The sequence below is a fragment of the Pipistrellus hanaki genome, assembly GCF_964339955.1.
Source record: "Pipistrellus hanaki genome assembly, chromosome: 8".
Lineage (NCBI taxonomy): Eukaryota > Metazoa > Chordata > Mammalia > Chiroptera > Vespertilionidae > Pipistrellus > Pipistrellus hanaki.
In genome coordinates this window covers 56,373,378-56,381,075 of record NC_140510.1, presented here as the reverse complement: position 1 = coordinate 56,381,075, position 7,698 = coordinate 56,373,378, and the positions used below count along the sequence as shown (strand labels likewise).

The following is a 7,698-nucleotide window of genomic DNA, read 5'->3' as shown; positions in this document are numbered from 1 at the left end:
AGGTGGACGAGGGATGCAGAGCAGGCAGGAGCGTCAGGAAAGGAGACACGAGGAGGAAGCGGAGCCAGAGGGGTGCAGCTGTGGGCTCTGGTGATGCAAGAGGCCCTGGCACAGGGGTGTGGGGGCCTCTAGACCAGGGGTCCTCAAACTTTTTAAAGTGGGGGCCAGATCACGGTCCCTCAGAGAGCTGGAGGGCCGGACTATATGAACTACTAATTCCTACTGTAACACCTCGGCTGTGCTCACTGCCCAAAAAACCTGGCGGGCCGGATCAGACTCCTCTGCGGGCCGCATGTGGCCCGCGGGCCGTAGTTTGAAGACCCCTGCCTAGACCCTGGGAAAGGCAAGGAATGCGCTCTCCCTGAGCCTGGGAAGGACGGCAGCTCTGCTCACTCCTTGTCTGTGGCCAGAGGGACTCTTCTCAGACTCCCAGCCTCCAGAGCTGTGAGATAAGAAATTCGTGTTGTTTTGAGCTATTCTGTGGCCATTGGCTAGAGCAGGAACGGGAACTAAGACGATGCCCCATGGAATCATGGCAGACAGTCCTCCGGGTTTTTGGAGGAGTTGAGACGAGAGTGGCTCCTACTGACTGTGATGGGGCAAATTTTGCCATGGTGCCCCCATGCACACAGGTGCCCCTGTACACACCTTGAGAGGCCCCAGGCATCAGGACCACACAGGTTCTGCTTGTTGTCATTGCTGACCCCAAGGACAGGCTGGGTGGAGGGAGAACCCCATTCCCCAGAATAGCCGGGAAGGTCCCCAGCAGCTTGTGAAGCTGGGCATGGTCACCTGCATGTTTCAGTGAATCTCACCAGACTTTGGCGCAGGACTCTGCAGGGCCCCTCTGAGTATCCTGGGCCTGGCTCCTCCCAGGGTACTGCCCTCTCCCCACCCGGCTTCTCCCCAGCTTGGACACAACTCCTCTTTCCACCCGTGAACTACTCAGAGCTCAGCAGAGACAGAACTGTCACAGCCTCACAGCTGACCGCAGGCTGACCAGCAGGAGACTCGGACACAGACAGGTCTGCTGAAAATGAGGACTTCCAGTGAGCTTCCCGAGGGCTCCCCCAGCTCCACCCAGCTCCATCTTCCTGTAGCACACCCCTATTGTCATGTTGGGGCTGCTCCTACCACCCCCTGGGGCTGCCAATGACCATGCCCTCCTCCCTAGACCTCCTACCCCAGCACTTGGGGAGAGAACAGTGGTTTCTCCTCATCCTGGTCCTGACAATCTTCTGAGTTTAAAATCCACTGCCCAGAGGCAGCCCTGCCATTTCGTACCCACACCCCTATCCTGGGCATTTAGTGCTGGATGTCCCCCACATGCCCAGGCTGGAGGAGGATTTTGGCTTTCCCTTGCAAGCTGTGTATTTGAGTTTTAGTATTATTTTCCCCCTGAGTAGCAATCTCTCTTCAAAGACGAATCCAAATGGTCAGCTAGAGAGACAGGGACACTGCCTCCATTTTGTGTGGTATACCCCACCTTTCCTGCTGGTAAGGCTTCCAGAGCTTGGTGCTGAGCCTGACTCGCAGAACTGTGTTACCTGGCGTCTCTGTGGGCTGGTTGTCTCCTGGGCCTTGTCACGCATCTGAGCCTGGACGTATGGCAGATCCCTCACACCAGCGTCCCCACCTCCCAGTCATTCCCCTATCAGGGAGCAGGAGTCCTCTGGCCAGCTGGGAACGCCATTGTGTCATGGAGATGCTGATGGCTTCACAGCGCTGGACACTGTCTCTCCCACAGATCTGGTGGCCCATTTGGAGGGTGAGGGTCTTCATGACATAGGACACGTCTGGGCCAGAGTGAATGCCCTGTCTCATTCCCTGTTCCCCTCAGCACATCCTCCTTCATGGCCTTGGGATAGGCATCTGGCCTGCTTCTCTGGGGCAGGGGTGAGGGGCCCAGGCAACACCACCACACCAGACCTTCAGACCGGGCACCAGGGTGGGAGGACTAACACCTGTGCCCTCTGAGCCCCTGTCTGGGTGGAGGTGGAGCTCCCGCCTGTGAGAAGGCACCTGCTGTGTGGCTGAGGAGCTGTGAGCGTCCCAGGGACAATTGGAGAATTTTGTTTGGGCTTCGCTGCATTTGCAGCCTCCAGATCTGAAAAGAATGCTTGTGTCAGTGGCAATGACACACCCTGTAGATGGGCTGGAGCCACACCAAGGGGCACTTGGACAGCAGGCTCACCCAGAAGACGACGGTGAACTTCTGACCTGAGCACACGCAGGGGTGTCACTCATCTGGATGCCCTCCCCATCATTTTTCTGTATGGCATTTCACATCACAGCCCAAGTAGTTCTATGTTCATCTGGGTGTGCAGACATGTGCATGTGTGTGTGTGCGCAAATGAGTATGAGTGAGTGAAGGTGTGAGTGTGGAAGTACATGTAATTATGATATGAACTTGTTGGAGTGTGTGCATGAGTGTGTGAGTACTTGGGTGTGTGTACCTGTGTGTGAGTGCATGCCTGAGTGTGACGTGTGCACACATGATTGTGCACATTTGAGTGTGTGCAGTGTGCACATGGCTGTCAGCTGTTCCCCTGCCTCATCCCATTGTCCTTCTACAAAGATGAAACATCCGGTTCTACTGTCACATTCCTCAGACATTCAGACCCGGGCTAGAGGTCACCACACCTTAGCTGGGCCACCAGTGTCCATGGAGGCCCCTGGGCCAGGCTGTGGAAGGGGAAGAGCAGCCACACTGGGACCTCCTGAGCCATGGGGGGCATGGGCCCTGTCCTGGGGGTGGGGACATCAGGAGACAGGGTGCTGTCAGAGGCTGAGTTCACACAGGCAAATAACAGAAAACAACATGTTCCTGGTACTTCATGGTTATCACAGCTTATTGTGCCACATCGGTGAGGCAATCTAATTAGTTATCCAATGACAAGCCGTGGGGGTGCCATGAGCTCCAGGTGACACACTAGCCAAGGTGCTGAAGAGCAGGACTTCCCAGTCATCTGCAACCACTGCCCCAGCGGCCGGGAAGCCCCGCAGGTGCAATGACGGGACACGGAGGGCAGGCGGGAACCTGCACCTCAAATAAGAGAAGCAGCTGACATTCATCTGAGGCCCCTTCAGGGAGGGTCTGGCGGTCAGTGCTTGAGCATATGATCCCCACAGATCCCCACAATAACCCCTGCTTCATGAGCTACTGGGACTGGTTTGGGGGTGGCTGCCTTGAGAAGAACGAAAGCAGGGTGCTGTTCCCCCTGGGGGCCTCTGGCAGGTCCCGGGCATTTGGGGGTCCTCTCCCTCATCAAAACCCTGGGTGGGACCAGGCCCTCTGTCCTCATGCCTATAGCATGAGGTTGATGCCTGCTGATAGCAGAGCTCTCCTCTGATGCAAATCCAGTGGCTAAAGTTCATGGCCAGGTGAACCAGCAGTTTCCTAAATGGTCAGGCATTCAATGCTTGTCGGCCTGTGTGAGTGTGCTGACTTCTGAGAACAGACTGTCCCCCGTCCCTGAGCCTGGTAGTGTGACCCACACTCAGACTTGCTGTCCCGGCCTCTTGCTGTGCGGGGCCCAGAGCTGGGAGCACAGTGAGCTCAGGGAAAGCTGGTGGGTGACCACAGGTCTGGTTGCGAGCCTGGCTCCAATCCCCACATTTTCCTCTCGGCCATGTTGGCGGGCATTTTGTTCCCATTGGAAGATGAGCCAGAGCATGAAGACAGTCTTCTCATTTGCTGAAAGCATATGGTCAGGACAAAGCCCTGAGTGTGTGCTTTGTTGAAATCATCTCCTATTTTTGTTTTATTTTTATTTCCCCCCATTTACTCATCCAGAAAACACGTGACTCCTATTTTCACTGCCATCCGTCACGGGGATTTAATCTCCTGGTAAGCATATCTGGAAACACCCCCAAGTATTTATTTGGACTGAAGAATTAGGCCCGTGCTGAGTTTAAACACAGGACACACAGGGACTGAGGTTTGCTGCTGGAAACAGCCGACGGCATTTTGGGAACATAAAGTCATTTTCTTTTTCCTGCGAGCAGGTGATGAGGAAAGGGCTTAGACATCGGTTTGATTAAATCATGTTGTTCCAAAACATTTCTTCTGGGGGATGAGTGAGGGTGCAGGCTTTAATTTGGGGCTATTTCCTTCCAGGAATGCACTCTTTGGCTGCATGCTCACTTGGCATGCTTTGGAGAAAAGTGGCGATTTGAAAAAGTGGGTTCATGGGATCTGTGCTGTCATCTTGCAGATAAGGAACCTGAGGTGCAGGCAGGGGCTGAGGCTCCCACACAATTAGTTCACGACAGAAGCAAGACCAGACTCCAGAATTCCAACCACGAGATTGGTTGGGATTTTCTCTGCACCCCGCTATCTCCCCTTACTGACTTCCTGACATAGACCAAACGCGGGCTGCTGAGTTATGGTAAATGCCGCCTGTCGTGTCCTTAGGAGAGCTCTGAATCACAATGCGCGCTTGGCAGCAATGCAAAAGTCTTGAATTTGCAATCTGAAACTTCCTTCTATCTCAAGGAAAATCACGGTTTCTTTATGAGCGTGGACTTTGACATATATCTAATTGGACTGTAGGCCGAGATCGGCTCAGCGGAAAGAGTCCTGACCACAGGCAGTTGGTTCATGGTTGTCATTTTTGCTGCGGGAACTTCGAGAAGGGAAGCCTGGTTTCTGTCCGTTTCAGACACTGGGTGTGGGGGTGATTTGGGGATCTTTAAACCAATTTACATTCAGTCGTATTAATTGCAGGAAGATGCAAACAGGCTAATGGACCTTTATTTTTATTTTGTTCTTTTGCTTGCCTCTATAAGGCGGCAGTCTAAAGAGTAGAACAACTAAATGGAAGACGTGGAAATTTAGCCAAACAGTTGGCTCAAATAATAGAAGCCTTTCATGTTCTCTCCAGAGCTCCCTATTCATGCAGCCTGGTGCCAAGCGTGGGTTAAGTTACAGCCAAGTATGTTGTCTTTGCCCATTCAATTTATTCTTGGCAAACTTCAGCGAGTATTTATAATAAAGTCCCATTTCGAACATTCTATTGCCCCAGTAGAGTTCTAATAACACCAGGTATTTACTTAATGTCTAACTCTCGGAGTTCAAAGCACTTTACAGACATTCCTTCCCTGATCTTAATATCCCTGCAAGATTTACAGATTGTAAAAGTCAACTGAGGCACGAAAACGTGCTTGAGATCACCCAGGAAGACCACGGGACCCTCAGGATTAATCCTACACCCCGTGTTTGGAAGTTTCTGGACCTCAGATGGCAACGCATCCCCAACCGCCTACCTCCGTGCTGTTGACTAGAGAGCGTTTGTTTATTTCTCCATGGAGATCTTTAATTAGGGAGAGGAGAAAGCCCACAACACTTCTGTGTGTATGTCACAGCATTAATTGGGCAAAGTATCTTTTACATACTCTTTGGCAAGGAGGCTAGCATTTGGTAACTGAAGAATAGACAGTTTGGGAAGCGTCCCATTCAGATGAAAGCAATGGTATCGATTTTTCTGTGGCCCCCAGAATAGAGGACACTGCTCTTAGGGTACATGGGGGATTGCGTGGCTGTGGAGTGGACGTGGAGAATCCATCAAAGGCAGGTGTTTAGGTATTTCTGTGGCATCTTCCACCTGAATAGTATCACCATCCAGCTCTCCGCTGTTCCTGGATGCTGGCTATGAGATGGCTACTGAGCCTTTTCTTGGCACATTTTATGTTGGCCAACTTATAGTTCTCTTCAACTTTGCACTGTGACGGAGGTGCTGACATGCCACGTCAAGTGTGTTGAAGATGATTAAACGAAGGAGGCAACGTCTGAAGTCCAAGTGTGGGCTTACTGGCCTCGTGCCGGCCAAGAGGTTTCCCTGTGTTTCTTGCATCGAAGCAACGGTTATGTTGTCACCTGCTTCTCTGAAACTATGAAAAGGTCACTTCAAGGACATTCCCTGAGCAGAGGTGGCGTCTGCTCCAATAGCCTTGGCATGGGGTGGGGCAGAGGCTTTTACGGAAATGGCTCTGATCTCTACAAACTATTTACCTTAGACCCGACATAGGGTCCAGGGGTCCTCTCCAAGGTTGTTCGTAGGAGTCAGGACGGAAGGTTGCACTGCCCTGTTCCATGCTGTTCCTGGACGTTCCCTGGGGCATCAAGTGCTGGAACAAACAGCAGCTGGGGCCAGTCACCTGCTTTGGGTGGAAAGGCACAAGGGCATCAAGAGGCCAACTCTGGAGCTGGACTGACCCGAATGTTGTTGCTACTCAGCAGCTATATGACTGGGAACAGCTCACTTTGCTTCTGTGGACCTCAGTCTCCTCACCTGTGAAATGGGGATACGAATACTAGTACCTGCCTTGTGAAGATCAAATGGGATGACATATGTTAATGCTTAAGACTCTTCTGGGCACATAAGTAGGGCCTCACCAGTTTGCTAGCTGCTTATTATCACTCCTGTGAACCTCGCAGAGTAAGATGAACAGCTCAGCTTCTCTCTGTCTCCTTGAAACTGAGGGCAAAAACAGGTGGGGCAGTGGGGTCAGCACTGAGTCCAGGTGGGAGGCTCTGTGACCAAGAACACTGAGGACTTTGTGCTAGATGTAGTGAGGGGACACAGGGTTGCCAACATCACCTCATCTTTCCCCCATCAGTGAGGGTCGTGGGTGTGGTTAGGAGGTGTCGCAGGGAAACTCATCCTGCCCCGGCCTGGGAAGGGAGGGCTCCAGGTGAGAATGGGCCACTCAGACATGCCTCTTGGCACCATTTTGCCAGTCCCCAAAGTGACCGTCAGGGAGGCCACATGGAAAACCAGCTGATGTGCAGCTTGTCTTTAAGTGGCCCTGCCTGTCCCACCTGTGTTCATGTTTGTGACCCACAGTCTCATCTCAGGTGAGCAGTACTTCTCCAATTTGGCAGGTGTGGTGACAGACAGGGCCAGCCAAAGCCACGCAGGTCCTGGGGTGGCGGGCTGGCTGGACGGCCAAGTCTGGGCAACTGGGGATCCCTGTAAGAGTTTTGCCAGCAAGAGGATCACCAGGCAGAGACTCAGGGGTTGGCCAAGGCACACTCACCATTAGGCCTGTGCAGCCCAGCTCTGTCCCTGTGGGGCTGTAAGTCTGGGCATGTGCTGTCTGTGCCCAGACAGAGGAGGGTCCAGGGGCAACTCCCACTGGTTTCGGTCAGATAGCATCCTGTGACGTCCCAGTCCACCCTCACCTGTGAGAAGATTCTGCAACATGAGAGACGGAGGTGACTCGTGCAATCACCAGGGAGAAACTTTAGCAACAGTGCTGCAGGAAGTAGGAGGGGATGTGGGGATCTCCTCTCCCCCTGTCCTAGGCTCCACACAGTGAGAGACGGACTATGGCCGAAGATGGAGATGGAAAAGGAGACGGTGACTTAAGGAAAGATGGTTAGAGAGAAAACAAACCCCTAAGAGAATGTAAGATGGGATCAGAAAGCAAAAGTCCGTCGGAATTCAGAAAACCGAATCAGGGGATCTTGAGAAGCTCCTTCGGGAGGAAGTGAGAGTGCAGGGCAGAGGCTAGGAGCATTGAGAAACGAGAGCAATTGTGGGCGATAGCGAGCAGGGCTTCCACGTGCTGATGCCCATTGTTCCTAAAGAGAAAGATCCACGCACAGGAGAGCATCCTCACTGACTATGGGACTCCCCCCCCCCCCCCGCCCCGCCCCAACAACCCCTTCCACCCCTCACCTTCCAGCCAAAA

At 52.9% G+C, this 7,698-nt stretch overlaps 1 long non-coding RNA gene across 1 annotated transcript; it reads right to left on the bottom strand.

Moving 5' to 3' along the window:
• Positions 1 to 5,879: 5,879 nt before the first annotated feature.
• Positions 5,880 to 6,289, bottom strand: LOC311626480. Its single transcript, XR_014795694.1, has 3 exons — positions 6,265 to 6,289; positions 6,014 to 6,162; positions 5,880 to 5,892 (listed from the first exon to the last, which is right to left on the bottom strand). It is a non-coding gene; the product is annotated as an uncharacterized lncRNA (long non-coding RNA).
• Positions 6,290 to 7,698: the final 1,409 nt, after the last annotated feature.